Source organism: Harpia harpyja, chromosome 18, assembly GCF_026419915.1.
Source record: "Harpia harpyja isolate bHarHar1 chromosome 18, bHarHar1 primary haplotype, whole genome shotgun sequence".
NCBI lineage: Eukaryota > Metazoa > Chordata > Aves > Accipitriformes > Accipitridae > Harpia > Harpia harpyja.
In genome coordinates, this window is record NC_068957.1 from 3,758,715 (window position 1) to 3,775,420 (window position 16,706).

Here is a 16,706-nt window from a genome sequence, read left to right on the forward strand (position 1 = left end):
CTTGAGCGTGTGCGTGTGAGGGGCTGCTGTATCCGTGTGAGTGTGTGAGGGGAGGGAGTGTGGTATGTGCGAGTCTGTGAGGGGAGGGCGTGTATGTACGTGTGTGTGTGTGAGGGGAGCGTGTATGTGCATGTGAGAGTGTGAGGGGAGGGGGTGTGTGTGTGTGAGGGGAGGGTGTGTGTGTGCGTGCGTGTGTGTGCGTGAGGGGAGCGTGTATGTGCATGTGAGAGTGTGAGGGGAGGGGGTGTGTGCATGTGAGTGTGTGAGGGGAGGGGGTGTGTGTGTGTGTGTGAGGGGAGGGGGTGTGTGTGCGTGCGTGTGTGTGCATGAGGGGAGCGTGTATGTGCATGTGAGAGTGTGTGAGCGGAGGGTATGTGCACGTGTGTGTGTGTGAGGGGAGCGTGTATGTGCGTGTGAGTGTGTGAGGGGAGGGTGTGTGTGTGTGAGTGTGTGAGCGGAGTGTGTGTGGGGGGGTGTGTGTGTGAGGGGAGTGTGGGTGTGGGTGTGAGTGTGTGAGGGGAGGGGGTGTGTGGGTGTGAGTGTGTGAGGGGAGCGTGTGTGTGCGTGTGAGTGTGTGAGGGGAGGGGGGGGGGTGTGTGTGAGTGTGTGAGCGGAGTGTGTGCGTGTGAGGGGAGGGTGTGTGTGTGAGTGTGTGAGGGGAGGGGGTGTGTGCGTGTGCGTGTGAGGGGAGGGTGTGTGTGTGAGTGTGTGAGGGGAGGGGGTGTGTGCGTGTGCGTGTGAGGGGAGGGTGTGTGTGCGTGTCGGTGTGTGAGGGGAGGGGGTGTGTGTGGGGGGGTGCGCTTGTGTGTGCGAGGGGCGGCTGCATCCGTGTGCGCGTGTGAGGGGAGGGTGCACCCGCGCGTGTGAGGGGCGGCGTGTCCCTGTGAGGGAGTGCGAGGGGCGCTGCGTGCGCCTGGGCGCGACGCTCCGCTTCGGCTGGGGGCCCGGCTGCCGCCGAGGGCCGGTCGGAGGCGGCGGGGAGCACCGCGGAGACCCGGGCTTTTTTTTTTTTTTTTTTTTTTTCTTTTTGTCTTTGGACGCGGGTCGCAGCCCTGCCCGGCGCCTGCCCGCTGCCGGGCCGAGGAGCAGCGATGCCGCGCCCGCCCTGCCCTGCCAGCCGCCAGCCCCTCGGCTCCGCGCCGCCGGCAGCGGCGTAGCGCTCCCGCCTCGGGCGCACCGGCTGGGCAGCGCGGGCGGGGGGGGGGGGGCGGCATGGGGGCTCCCGCCCCCCGCGGCGCTCGGCGCGGAGCGGATTACAAATGAGCGGCGCGGCCCGGCGACCCGGGCCCGCGGCCACCCCGGCATGTAGAGCCTGACGGAGCGGCGCGGAGGTGAGCGGCCCCCCCGGGGCGGGAGGGAGGGGGGGGGGGGACGACGACGACGGGGCGGCAGGCGGGCTCGCACCTTGCGCGGGGAGCGGCCCCTCGGCGGCGGGGCCAGGCGGGAGGAGGGGGCTGAGAGCCCCCCCTCCGTCCCCTCCGGGCGCTGCCCGAACTTGGAGCCGCGGCTGCTACCCCGTGTCCTCGGGCGCCGCACACTAGCCGCGTGTGGCAGGGGCCGCTCCCTGTACATCCCCCCCCCCCCCCCCCCCCGCAGGCACAAGCAGCCACTTGCCCCGGCTCGGAGGGTTTCTCCCGCTGAAGTTGCCAGCGCCGGAGCGGCCGCGGTGCAGCAGGGCCGGGGCGGGCGGCGGGGCCGCGCTTCCCCGCGGGAGTTGCCGGCCCCGCCGGGACTCGCAGCCTCTAAGGGACGGTGCTGAATTTTAGCTGTCCTTGGGCTAAATGACAGCACGTACCCTATCGGCCACCTGCATCCTCACATGCACGGGTTAAATACAAATGTAGATTGCTATTAACTAGGGCATCCTCTGACCTGGTTGTGAGTCGTCTCGCTGACCCACGAGCCCTCAAAATGGGAAAGGTAACAGTACTATCGGAGGGGGTGCTCTCTGCTGTGATGCTCGCAGAAGAAATTCCTCATTTATCGTCCCCTCGGTCCACAGACTCTCGGGCATCTTGCAGTTCATAGTTTATCAAATTCCGCAGCCTGAAAAATAAGTCAGGGCTCATTTTCAAGACTCTTCGTGAGTTCATTTGTTTACTATGGAGCCGTGACTTCAATGGTCTCTTTGGTATAAAAACATTCTGCTTGTGTGATATTTTTGGTGGCATTGACAACAGATTTGTTAGTCATGGTTATGAATATGGTAATGTGCAAGTCTTCCATTAAATTCTACATGCTCTAGGTAACATGGTTGAACAGTCATGTATGAAGTCTTGCGTTCTCGCTGCTGCTGCAGGGGAGCAACGTCGCTTTGAACTTCAGTCTGCCTGATCACTTCCTCTTAACTTTTCCACTGTATTATAAAAAATATTTCATCTCCCTGCTGGTCAAATGTAAACCCTAAGTTTTGTGTCAGGTGCACCTCCTTGCAAGCAAGCTTATGTAATGTGGTGCCCTGTGCAGAATGCAAGAGGAGATGGAGGGAAAGATTTTTGGAAAGAGGGTGGTCATGTGGTTACAGTGCTTGTGTGTGTGTGTGTGCATGTCCCTGTGGGAGAAGAACTGAGGAGGTTTATTTACTTATGTTCTGTGGACATCCTGCCTGATTCTGGGCAAGTCTCTCAGTGTTCTTCAGCGTTGCTTGCCTTCTCCGTAAAATATAGCTTATCCTGTGTTACGGCTTCTCAGGGCTGTGTGAAGCTACTCAGAAGCCCTTGAAAACACTTTTCAGCCAGGGAGGTACTGTGAAAATGCAGATTACTATATTGCTGTTTTAAAAAATGCTTTTCAGAAGTTAAAGCAGTATCTTTGGGCAGTTTATTGAAACTGTAGCCAAATGTCTTTTCGGGCAGCTCCAAAGCAGACTAAAGGAACTATTTTCTTGAGTAATACTGCCCTGTAAAGAAATCTAGTGTCATTTCTCAAGAAAAGAAAAAATAATACCACATTTGGGTGTTATCAGCCGTGTCACTCTTTGTTCCGTCCATGAATATTTATCCCCAGTTTCTCTGCATGTAACTTGGCAGTAATTATCAGCTGAAGAAACGCTTCAGTCCTAGACCGTTTAAGCTGTAAGTGGGGGATGAAGACATGAAAGAGCTTACCCTGACCATGACATAAAACTGGTCCACTGTGAGTCCGCTGGTCTCTGTGGTGTGGCTTTGCTATTCCATCTGGTTTTATTCTGAGACAGAGCAATGATCAATACACTATCAGGTAGGAGCAAGTCTTCCTAGGCAAGAACTATGTCTCAGATACTGCCACAGGGCACATTTCTAGCATTAGAAGTAAAGAAAAAGGTCCAGGTGTTGGCTTTTTTTTTTTTTTTTTAACTGTGAAAAGAAACTAGATGGAAAAGGACTTGAGTTTGAGACTAACCTCTGATCAACTTTAATTTATCTTGCAAGTACATAGAATATAAACAGAATTCCTTATTTTTATTACTGGGATTCTCAGAGAATTCTTTGTATTTTGATGTGCATTGCTTTCATTCTAGCACATTGAAATCTCATTGCTTTTGTAATATATTTTTTAAAAGGCATTGTTATTTTTCTTAACCACCTTCTGCTTTGGTAGAATCTCTGAATAACTTCTACTCAGAATTTCATTTGAGGTAATGCAAGACACAAAATGCTTTGATTAGCTTGCTTTTTGCAAATATTTATTTTCAGACAACCTTAAAAAAATTCTTAGAATCTTATTTCTGAGGTCTTTTAATGTTGTGGATTTAATAGACAAGGTACTGTCAGCTGAGTTATGAGTCTTGCTAATAATATGATTACATTGTTTTTTGAGAGATACACTTCTTGAAAACATACCTCAGAGGAGAAAATTCACAAAAGCTATGTGCAAGTAATTTTTTTTTCTACAACAGATGGAAGAGCTCGATAATCACCACTCAAGGGTGGCTAAAATTAGTTTAAAACAGAAAAGATTATTCCTACAAGTACAGTAGTATAATTTGTACGAAATGAGCCAAATCCTACTAATTGTTACACTGGTGTAAATATAGAGTAATTCCTTTGCCTGAAGTTTCTCCTTCTTTATGAAGTAATGTAGAACACAGGGGATTATGATCCTGTTGAATTTTGACACGTTCGTAGCACAGGTCAATTCTTGAAACGCAGTGGCAGAATATGGCCCAGAGTTTAGCCCCTTGTTCCCATGTTCACAACAGCATAATACTCACTCACTGAGACTCCAATTCAAAATTTGCTGTAATATGATTGTGGGTAGAGGGTTGCTGAATGACTCAGATGAATGTAGCTCAGAGTAAACAAACATGTAAATCATTTCTGGCTAGAGAAAGGAAAACATGAGAAAGCAGAGAAAAGCCAACCTCAAGGATGAGACATTTATAATGACATGATCAGCAAGGATCACCAAGTTCAGCAGGATTCAACCATCAAAAACGCAGGACTGGATTTGCCACAGTCTTTTACATTTGGTAATGAGAGGAACCTGTATGAAGTGAGTGCCTACATGCAAGTATTACAAGCAAGCAGAGTTTTCCACTTGCTTGGGCTGATAGTCTGGTACAAAGGTGAGCAGGCTCACATCAAAAGCTGCATTTGGGAACATTTAAATGGCCCGTTATGAGAGCTGGGAACCAGGTGTACTGCCTGTCTCGGAGAGGCAGGGTGCTGCCAGTGACTGATTGGTAGTCTCTACAATGTCCAATTTGGGGAAAATACAAGCTAGCAAGTGATTCCTGGAAGTTTCTGAACCCAAAATCCTGGATAGAAATGTGGTGTTGGTATGAGTAACTGCAGAAGGATCCAGACCCAGCCTGTGGTTCAGGTTAAGAAGTACCAGAGCAAGTCAGTAGCTTTGAAACAACTGCAGGTTTCTTCTCATTTAGGTGAGTCTCTAGCACAAAATCAGAGCAAGGCAAAGGCTATTCTCATTTGTTTCTCCTGCCAAGGGAGATGACCAGTAAGCACAAATCACTGCAACAGAGCATCTTGCCAGTCAGGTCCTCTTTTGAATGCCCAGGCCCAGTGCACTTAAAAGGCACAGGAAGATGGAGCTGTCTGTGTGTGTGTGAGACTGCAGTCACTGAAAAGCTAGGGCAGGATTTTTATCCCTTTCAGCTGTCTGAGCTATTACGCTTCAGTGTGTTTTCAGGGTAAGTTAGGTTAAGTTCCCTCTTGGGGAAGCAAGAAATGTGCTGGCATCCAGGGTTGAAATGAGGAGAGCTGGGGCTGGTCCCCTTCTGCTGCACAAGGATCAGTTCCCCAGAGCTCTGCCTCCCTGCTGGCTAACGTGCCTCCTGTTTTGGCCACTTTTACCGTCACGGTAAAGAGAGGATGCTGTGGTGTTGTGTGGAGTTGTTCAACATAAAGCCTGGGCTCTTCCTGAGATTTCCTGTCTTGGAAGGCAATGAAGAAACCTTAGAGTGAAGTGTGGCTGTAGGTATGGCATCCTTGTGGTGTTTTCTATGAGATGATGGCTGTGAAGGGGAGGAATTGGAGAGACAAGGTATATTTCTCTATGTGCATGAGTAGCAGGTAGACATCAGTCCTCATTTCTCCATTTTTAATTTTCTTTAGAGTATATCAGGTTTTGTATAGTGTTGGTCACAGTGGCCATGATAGGAGACTTGACTTGGGCAGCAGGATAATTTTTGCTAATAGGAATTATGGGTGTTTCTGTTAGATCGTTAGACACGTATTATTATTTATTCTCAGCTCAATCTCTGGATTCAAGCCAGGGAGCTACTTTGTCCTTATTCCCTTCTCCCTTCTCTCAGTCTCTTTCCCTCTTCATGTGCAGTGAATATGTTCCAGTGAGAACTGAAGCAATTTCTTGGCCCCTCTCATGTGTCCCGCATCCCTTTTGCATCCTTAGAGAGGAATCTGATTCACTGTTTGGGAAAGACCGACTTAAGCACCTGAATAGAGCCAGGTATGTTTCCTATCATGTCTGCTAATTAAATTGTAATGCCCATTACCACAGGATGCTGTGGAGGGCAAAAGCATAAGCAGGTTGAAAAAGATGAGATGAGTTCACAACGAACAGAGTGGATAGGAAACAAGGTGGTCTGGATGTAACTAGCGTCTGGCTGTCTACACTATGAATTGCCAGATGCAGGGAGAGTGCAGAAGGGAACAGTCACTGTAAATGCAGTGGACACAGACTAACCCATCACCAGAGATAACATGCTGGAATAGAAGGACCATGGCTTTAATCTGTTCCTGTGCTCTCCCAGCACTGGCACACATAGCTTGCTAAAACAGCAATTCACTTTCTTCTCGGTAAAATAAAGAGTGAAGAACAGAGCTTATGGAATAGTGTTTATTGGGCATTTTGGTTCCAGAATGATAACCAGAGTAGAGATTTCAGCCTGCTCTCACAGGTATTAATGGATTAACATAAGAAGCTGCAAGAATTTCATTGTGTGAAGCCTTACTGGCAAAGCGGTGTGAGACGATGAAGCCATTTGGGGCTCAGGGCTCTGGCTGGGACAAGAAGATGAAATAATTCCACTCTCTCATTCAGTCTCTGTGTCCTGTTTGTTCTGGTTTGTGCTACATTATGAAATGGAGGTGCTGATCTCTTATTTAGCCCAGAGCTGCAGTTAATGGAAATATCTGCATTATGTCTATTGGGGTATTTGAAAGTTTCCAGTTGGAAAGACCTCTAGGTTTATAAAATTGCCCTAATGCCTAAAATTGTTCCTAATAGGAACAGGAGGAATAAAGATTCCTAGGATGTCAGCACCTTGTCACTGATTCTTCACCCATTTCTCTTGGGAGGTCAAGTTAGATGCAGGGACATGGTCACTGAATAAATGGCTGTGAGATGGGTCCCCAAGGTACAGCTAGGAAGGCTATTTCAAAAAGAGAAGCATCTGCTGCAAGAGAGGGATTTTTTAACAGTAGAGGAGAGGTTACATTGGCAAAGGAAGTAAAGCCTGATCTAGGGACGAGGAAGAGGACAGGAGAGCAGAGAGAATGTTCAAACAAAAGATATGAAGTCCCTGCAGTATATTTAAGGCTATAGTGAAAATCCTTTACCCAGATCTTTCTTTGCTGTTCGGGAAGAGCAGACTGAGTCTCTGAAGAATCCTAAATGTCTTCCTAAGTTTGCTGCTTCTGCAATATCCTGTTTCTTCAGCAAGAAAACAAAGACTAACCTCCCTCTTGGGAAGGTCTGCGAGGGCCATATCTGGAGCTGACTATGCCCAGTGGCTCCACAGGAGTTGCTGGAGAGAACAGGGCTGCCCAGCTAGCAGCCCAGTTCTCCACCAGCCTCCCGGTTCCTTGGCTGGGAGAACAGTTCCGATGAGGTCCTGGCTGACACCCCATTGCCAGCTCCTGCTGTCAGGGGGATGCACAACAGGAGATAGATACAACATGGCCATGTCACTGTTCCTGACAGACCCTGAGTCCCCTCTCTTTGCCACAAACATAAGGGGCACAAGCTGAACCCAGACCAGGGATGTGCTCTATAGCTGGAAAAAGGGCTTCAGGCTTCTTAGACTCAAGGTCTAAAACAAGTGTGTGCCTGAAAATGCACATCTTTGTTTAAGCCTGGAGCTCTGTGTTTATGGAGTGTTAGGGCAAATGTTCTGACATTTGTCTGTGGGTTTCTATTGATCTTGAAATCACGCCAAGTTTGAAATGATCTCTTTCCAGCTCCCCTTACTTCTTCACCATATACAGGGATTGATGCTGGTGTGCACACATGCACACTGCTGAGATTACATGAAGAGTTGGTGACGAGGAGCGATATGTTATGGTCCTGCAAGCACGCGCCCCTGTGCGTGCGCACAAAATGGCTTCACTTCCACATTATCTCCTGCAGTTTTCCCTGCACCCTGTCTGTAACCTAATCAAACAGGCTGAGCAGCTGGTGAGTGGGCGCCTTGCCTGTCAAAGACATGGGTATGAATATCAGCAGTCAACAAGCCATCACATTAGCTATTGGCACAAAATGTAATCAGTGAGTGTAGACACCCCTCCCAAAAATAAACCCATTGCTGTCCACAGAAGCCACATGAACCCCTGGTTGACTGAAATAGTTTGGGAAAAGAAAGAAGTTGAAGAGTGGCTTGGCTGAAAGTAATACATGCAGGATGCTGCAATGGATGAAAGGAAGAGGTGTTTTAGAAGTCTTCTGGCTCCTCATGTGAGGGTTTCTGACTGATTTCCAGTCAAAAATAGTTCATCTGCACTGGCCATACATCTATGGAGTGGGTCAGTTAGCACAAATACTAGCAGATCTTTCTGGGTTGTCTTCTGACTTTGCTGAAGATTTGAATGTACTCATGAATGGAACAAGACAGAAAATGGGGGGTTTCTTCCTAGAAAAATCTTACAGACTCCCAAAATGTCACTCCAGCCTACAAACGTAACAGTCACCAAGCCCTGAAAGTTTGTAATTATTTATGCAAAATGGTGCATCTAGAGAAGCTGAGAGCCTGGCACTTAAATCACTCAGCAGAGAGCTGGGGAAGGAACAGGAAAGGCTGGGATTCAGACCACCAACACAAGGGTGGGCCTGGCCCAAAGTCTGTTTGGTCTTGTATGGAAGAAAGATCAGATTTGTCAGAGCTATTAACTCTGGTCCCTGCTCAGAGACATTTCCAGTCCAAGGCTAAGCTCAATTCTCAGAATTCCCAATTCTTGCCTGGCTGAAGGGAAATGTGGCTCTAAGTGACCTGTCCTCTTTCACTAGTCCTGGGACTGGCCACGGGTTGAATTGCTGGTGAAATCGGAAGGGACCCGCTGGTCCTGTAAGGTGAGCACAGAAACAACAGTGGGAAACGGAAAAATGCTCACTGACTTCATTGAACTTTGGATCTGGGCTTGAAGAACAATGTTTTATTTTGGATGTTCTCACTGTCCTGTGAATGGCTTATTTTCATTCTTTTTTAAGGCTCAATAGCTGATGTCACCAAAATTCAGGGCGAAGTATTTGGGGTGTAATGAAGGAGCAGGGTTGCTGCTATGACCTTCCCATGCACATTTGGATTAATCCTTCTCTCTTACAAAAAATCAACTGGAAACAAAGCTCCCTCCCCTGTGGCACTTTACCTATGCAGAGCAGGCCAGTTCGGAGTTGTTTTGTGTGTTCGCTTTTTTAGGATCAGAGCCTTTATTTTTTTCCTGCTTCTGCATGCAGAGCTTCCCCTCAGTGACCAGAGGTGCGTATGTGGAGCAGGGACACCTACCTTCACCAGTGTGGCAGGTGACTTGTGAAGGTGACCTCTTCAGAAGCGTCTTTCTGTCCCTCCCAGAATGGGGGCTGATTCAACCGAGGAGTTTGGGCTTGTGTTCAGGCTCGGCCCTCCGTAAGCATGGAGTTACAAATGGCTGGATAAAAGCTGAGTGTGTTGTTCTGCACTGTGACAGGCTGAGGTGGAGGGAACTACAGAGTTGCTCCAGACAGAGGCACAGAGATGTGATTCCTGCAGTCCTGCTACATAGCCCCTTTCATGGCGGTGCTCTTTTAGAGTCCTTTAATCTGGTTATTCTGCTTGACTGAAGTCCTTTAGCTGCCAAACTTGCAGTGCTGAGGCTGTGGTGCTGTGAAAGGATCCTGTTCCTACATTTGAACCGGGATAAGACCACAAACACCTGTCAAATCTCCACTGCTGTCAGATTATTCACAGCAACTACATTGTTAGATGGATTTTGTTGTTGTTTATGGACATTTCAGAACCTGATCCAGGTTCTACAAATGGCTCCGGTATTCCTGGATGTTTGGCCAAACGCATTTTTGCCAGCAATGGGTTGTAGACTGGTCTCTCACTTTCTGTGATGCCTATAGGAAAATTTGGGCAGCCACAAGATGTGGCTCCTCTTGATCCAGACACTGATGCTTGAGCCTGAGAGCCTGCTCTGTTCAAATGCCCTCCAGTAGTACTGACAAGCTGAGTGCTGTTACACACATAACAGCATGGGGGTTCCTCCCTTTTCAAGTGATAACCGTGCATGAGTGGCTACACGCTGGGGCATCCGGCAGTATGCAGTCACAGAGCAGTGAGGCAGGTCTGTAGCGTGTTCCTGTGCTTAAATGTTGAAGAGTTATGAAGAGAATGCAGAGTTCAAAGGAAATCAAATTAGGCTTTTAGTTCTTGTTCATTTCTGGAAAATCTGAAGTATGTTAAATGGTATTAATACTGTGCCCATATTGAAGATGCTGTTTAAATCGGCTTTACGGATTGAGCTAACAGGGAGTTAAGATAGATTAGCGTCATCGTCACCCATTTTACAGACAAGGAAAGAGAAACACAGCAGCATGACCATGGTCATGCAAGATCGAGAAGTCAAAGCCAGGTCTTTTGCTTCCTTGATGCTGTGCCACACAAAGCTGTCACTGAGTTCAGTTTATTAATTCAGAAGCAAAAGAACAGTGTGCTACTAATAAAGTGGTTACATGAGGGATACCAACATGCTGTGTAGATTTTGTGATGGATCGTTTCCCGTTTTAATCATCTTTTATAGCCCCAACGTATACAATATGCCTCTGAGTAGTAAATGGGGAATCAAGTCATAAAGAATTGAGACTTCAGATGGGGGGGGGGGGGCACAAAGCCCAGCCCACTTCCCACAAAGAGACCATTAGCAGTGGTGCAGTTGCACACACACGCATCATGCTGTTATGACCAGCTTAAATTCAATATTGAACATGTCCAGTGCTAAAATGGGACTGGCAGTTGGGAAGAAAGGAACATAAAGTAAGATATTTATGAAATAATTGTGAAACACTCTTAGATGGAGGATCCAAGCAAGAGAATTTGTAGAAGAAGCTCCTGTAGAAGTTTGTAGAAGAAGAGTGCAGGCTGATTCTTTGCCTCTGTCTTGCTGGATGATGGGGAGTGGATCAAGCTGTGGGGCAGTCTTTTTTCTCCATTACATAGATGTGAATGTTACTGCTGCTAAGGTCAGCCCAAAGCAGGGATAAAAGACTAAATTCTAATCTGCAAATACTAAAAGTGAAGAATATGGGCAGGTCTTCTTTTCGGTGGAAGTAAAGCCTTGTATAGGAAAGATAATTTATAAATATCATGGGTAACTGATGCTATTCAAAAGTACTGGTTTGTTTCCAAATTAACCACCACATAAGTAGACCTACTCTTTTCTCATTTAAATTCATTCTTATTTTATCTTGGTTTGGATCCAGAGGCCTGATCTGCTGGTTTTTATCCAACACTCCTGTTGAATCCATATGGATCAATTATCATTATCAAGAGCATCATGTTGGTCCTAAAGGGAACCTCTTGCACCTGAAAAATTAACTCTGGAAACAGCCTCCTCAGACTGCAGAATTTTTCTAGCCTAGATGGACCACCTCTGTGCAACGGGGATGCTAGAGACACAGATGGGTGTTTGGATACCAAAAGGTTTTTTAGTTTGACCATCTCAGTTTTCATAGATGTTTGGAGAATGACTACACTTTGCATGAATGCCTGAGTCCATGGAAACTGATGAATATGCAAAGTAATGGACTGTTCTTGGTGGAAACCCAGTCATCTGTTCACATTAGACCAGCGTAGTATATGTTCGTAGTACTGCTCACAGTGCCTTTCATGTCTGGGCAGCTGGGGAGACCTTATGAGGCAGAAAAACATAGGTTTAGCCCATAGTAAATATTAGAACCCAACCACATGTGATTGTTTCAGTAAAGAATCTTATTTGTATTTGTTACAGCCCAGGAACATACCATGACCTGAACATCTTCTTTACCCTCCTGGGTAATGTCAATACAGTCTTTGCAGAGCACCCTCCAATGTTTCCTGCTACCAATACACCCTATTTCTGCGTATAGATATATAAGGTGCCAGGAGATGGTCCTGCAAATTTGTGCTTTATTTGGTACTAAAGCTCCCCTGCAGCACACATCCAAGCCCAGAAAAGCACTGGTGGCATATAGGTAGAGACATACTCCTAAATTGGCACTTGGTCTCTTCTCTTGCTTTTTTGGGGGGTCCTGAGTAGGGAAGATAGAGCCCAAAAGTGGGAGTGACAATAGACTAACTCAAAATGTAGCAGGCTTTGGGGCTGAGAACTGAAGAAGTTCAGTAACAGCATGTGATAGATTACATCAGTGGTACATGAAACGAGAAGCAAAGCATGGAGATACTTTGATGTGCTTGCAATACCTTCCCTGCTGAGTTAGAGGAGAGTTTTAATTTGGTGAGTCTAGTCAATGGCAGCAGCCCAGTGTAATGAAGCAGGAAGGAGTCCAGAACAGTGGCTTCTCTTTGCAGTTTTACCTGTGCAATTAGGAATTATGTCATTGAGGTCAGCAAGACAAGTGAATCTCCATAAGCAGAGTGAAATTCAGAGTGCATAAGATGCTTTTGAAACAAGTTGGCTCTGCTTTGGCTGAAGTAATGTGAAGGAAGATCATAGTAAATTAATAACTAACACTAGAAAGGAAAATAGAAAAGGAAGTTAAAAGAAAGGAGAGCTCTAAGTATTTTCTTGTACCAAGATGACATATAAATATATACAGACTTAATTAGGAGAAGGTTACTTGAAATCTCAAAGCCAGCTATCAGCTTCTCACTTTCTCACAATATTTTGTTACAGCCTACTATAAAAAAGGCATTTAATTAAAACAGATTTATTCATCTGATCATGCAGGCGTTACAACGAGACACTGTTTCCAGAACTTGGGTCTTTTTGTTCAACTTAGTGGAAAGTAATAATATCATGGAAAAGGTATCTCCCATGTTAATAGGCAATATTCATCCCTTGTATCTTAGCATTGGTTTGTTCTGCCTTTGCCCTGAGCCTAGCAGACTGCAGACACACTATGAGATTTTGTCCTGCATTTTATGTGTGTAAAGGGAGGATTTTCCCTGAGATGCGTTCAGTTGCAATGCCATAGTTGCTTATATTGCTTACTTAGACTTCTGTGTGCGCCCTAAGGATTTGCAGTCCTATGCTAATGTAATACATAAAGTAGAGTCACCTTGACTTCACATTTATCAGCTTATGCAAGTGCTAACCTTTTACTGCACTGCAACAGAAATGTCATTCCTGTTCAGCCTGGAGATGACAAACAAACAGCTTCATTGTCAATCGCAGATTTAGGAGGCTGGCTGGCTCAGTGGCTGGTGCAGTGGCTTTGGAAGAGTAGTTCTTGTCAAACACTACACAAACCAGAGCGGGCAATCTTGTTTTTTTCCCCAGGGAGGGATGGTGTTTGTTTGTTTGTTTGTTTGAGTGGTTTCACCTTTTCCAGGCTTTAAGGAGGGCATACTTGAGGTATGCGGAACATTTCATGCCAGCTTTCCACTCACAATCTGTGGCATTATTTGGTGCAGTGTTTGCGCTTGTTTTTGGGCAGCTCGAACTGTAGGATCCTTGGCAGGGATGCAGTATCCCTAGAGCTATCACTGCCCATCATTTTCTTTTGTAGAAAGTTGAAGTCCAGAATGAAATTTGGGAAACATATGGATAGCATTTGACTTCTTCAACCTGAAATGTCAGCCAAGTAACATTTGTGGAACCAGTATAGCCAGACACCAGGCAATAGTCACTGTGTAACAGCGTGGACCATCCTGCTAAGGATTTACAAGGAGACTCAGTAGCTCCCCTGAAATACAGGGAAATTCTTGGAGGACTCCAGCTTCTTTCACCCAGACCCCTCACTCCTGTAGCTCCTCTTGAAGGCAATGCATGGTATCTTGGCTAAGTCAGCAGCCGTTTGGGACTGGTGTTAGTGTTAGCATGATATGTTGACCAGGTTTGTTGGCTTCAGAGGGAGTCTCACTGAGTGGGCCACTGTTTGCTTTACCTGATATAGCACGTTCAGAGTGAGCTTGAGTGCTGCTGTCATTAAAAGCATCACATAAAACTCAAAGCACAAATAAAGGGAAACTGGGCAATAATCCTCACAGAAAAAAAAAAACCAAACAACTATTTCAAGGCCCAGAATATACCCTTAGCAAAACATTTTGATTTTGCCAAGGAAAATAAGTCATCCATGACTGAGTGAGGGTGGACTGTTCTGGGACACCTTGGGGATGAAAGAAAATCCAGACTACTAGGAGGAAAAAGAAAGACTTGAGGTAGAAAAGCATCTGCAACTTGGAATTCCTCCAAATTGCATACTCTGAATAAATGCCACTTGGAGCCTCAAGGCCTGGCCTTGGGGAAAGATGCAAGGACTGTAGTGCCTTCCTTCCCATTGCAAGAGCGTGAGGGCAGGAGGCAAGCAGGCATCATGGGGGCAAAGAGAACAAACAGTGACACGGCTAGTGCAGGGTGTGATGCACAGCAGTCAGCCAGGGTCAGTCGGGTCAGCAGCAAGCAGTACCTTTAATTATTTTAAGGTAGAGCTTGGAGCAAAAGCAGGGCAGAGGGAAGAGCTGTAGTCCCCATGGTAATATGGGTAGAGCCCAGGGCTTATAGCCCTCCTCCCCTTCATCATTCATCCTTCCCATGGAAATATAGCTGACATGGAATGAATTAATTGCAGAAGACTTTGAGTGTGTCTTTTAGGAGACAGGAGAAATTCCTGAGTGCATAGGATTGATCTGAGACATTTAAGAGATGTACCAGTTCTCACTCCAGCTGAAACACCCCTCTTGCAAGGAGAAAGGCTGACAAAAGAGTACATGAGTTCATTGCCCTGGGAACTGTAGGATGAACAGCGGCAACAGCATCCCTTGCTCATTGTGGGGAGAAAGGTAGTACTTGTGCTCACGTAGATAGAGCCAAATAGGTGAATAGCTAACTTTGCCACTACCTAAAATCAGGGAACTCTTTGTGGGTGTGGCTGATGCCCTGTAGTTTTCCATGATTGCATATGCCTGTGTGAAAGCTGGAGAACATGTATGATGTGGCTGTTTGGCTCAGCTTCTGCCGGCTGCTGTTCTGGCTAGAGATGCAGCACAGGAGGACAGTATTTGTGGTTGTCAGAGGTGCTTGCTGGTAGTAAGGTCTACACTACTGTGTTTTGATCAGAAATCAGTAAAGATGGACCTGAACTGTAGCTCTGAAAATAGCTTTGGAAGGAAGGAGCCAGACCTGCTGGGCCAAAGGTATGCAAACAAGAAAGCAAATAGCAAGCAACTGGCCTAATGCATTTTAGACAAAATTGAAAAGAGGTCTTCACTGACAGCAAAATCCAGCTAAAAAAGAGAATGCAAGGGCTCCTGAGAGTGCTGGAGGGCACAGGAAAATCGGTGCTGAATCTAGCTTCCCACTTGAGAGCTGTGGCAGAGGAACAGGGACTGAAGAAGCTGAGGAAAGATAGCTGGGCTACAAGTTCTGTAACATTAAACAAAAAGATACTTCTGGTCCATCATGGCCCTTCAGAACACAGGGCCTACGACACATAACCTCACTAAATTGAGAAGAATTTGGCCTTAGTTCATCAGTGTAAAAAACTCATTGTTTTATTTATTTTTTCATGCATGTTCTAGCTGAAACTACCTTCTAAATAAAAAACCATTCCTTTATTATAGTTACAGAAAGGGACTTGAAAAATGAGAAGGTCTTGAGAAAATTGTGGACCTGAATACTTTCGGTGAAGCCAAATTAAGTCCTGTGTGTAATTAAGCCAGTAGAGATGCAGGGTTATTCTAAAGAGTCAAAGAAATAATTTTAGACTTGTGACAATGTACCCCCAAGCAAAATCAGGCTCAGGATTTTAGTCAGTCATGCAGTCCATCTAGGAACAGCTCAGAATTTGAGGAAAGTCTCAATTTTCCCTTGCAGTGATGCATGGGAATATAATGTCTTCCATGGATACTCTTTTTGCCATCATTTTTGCTATTCTGTTATGAAAACTTGATTGTGGGTAATAAAATTTAATGGACAGTGTTCAAGAATGCTAACAGCTAATTAGATGAACAAAAAAATGTGTAAAACTAACGGTAGAGCTTGAAATTATAGAACTGTACATGGTCGTTATGCCCATGCCCATTGAAAGTGTAAGTGAAAAAAATCCCCAGGTCTTAATTTAATGTCTTTGCCAGTTGTTTGTTATACAAGCTGGCTTTAGCCTTTTGGATCTGTTTTTTAATCAGACACTTTATCTGCTTTATGTGTCTGGAAAGAACAGTGCTGACAGTATCTTGAAGATGAGAGCTGTGTAGTGAGAGAAAGTTATCGAAGCTGGGAGGAAGGCAAAAAATGAATTCTAGAAACAGAATTCATTCCTGTTACGGCAACCAAGACCAGGGCCTCTTGGTGTCCTTACTTGTAGCTACCAGTGATGCCATATACTCTAAAGCAAAAGAGAGGTGCAGACATGACAAACTACTCGCCCAAGGGTGCACCAGAAAGGCAGTGGAAAAGATCCCTACTTTGCTGTGTCATTGGGATGTGGCTGTCAGATAGACCAAATGCTGCTGCTAAAACTCCTAGCTAGAATCCTGATTTCTTTTCAACCCCAGAGAAGCTCTCAGGCACCTCAAGGATTTTACCCACCCTTTATTTTGCCACATTTGGTGGAGTATACTTTATAACAGACCGACCCGATTCTGGTGGGAACCACCAGACCCTTCACGTAACTGACATGAGAAGCCAAAGCCAGAGCAGAGCTGGGAACTAATCTCATTTCCCACACATCAGTTCTGCTTGTTTTGCCATAGCCCTGATGATCTGTGAGAAACTTGGCTGACGTGGTTATGCTGTTTCTGCAGTCATCCCAGAGGTCGTCCCCAGCCCTCCTGACAGCTTTGAAGGTTTGCAGAAAGCTAAGCCTCAGGTAGCTAGACAGTGGGGATCTTA

The 16,706-nt window shown here is 46.1% G+C and overlaps 1 protein-coding gene across 1 annotated transcript in view; it reads left to right on the top strand.

The window, feature by feature from the left end:
• The first annotated feature begins 1,015 nt into the window (after positions 1-1,015).
• TRPC5 (transient receptor potential cation channel subfamily C member 5) overlaps positions 1,016-16,706 on the top strand; it is a 104,983-nt gene continuing 89,292 nt past the window's right edge. The window contains exon 1 of the mRNA XM_052813894.1: positions 1,016-1,331. The gene's annotated coding sequence lies outside the window, so the exon portion shown is untranslated. The remainder of the gene's footprint in view (positions 1,332-16,706) is intronic.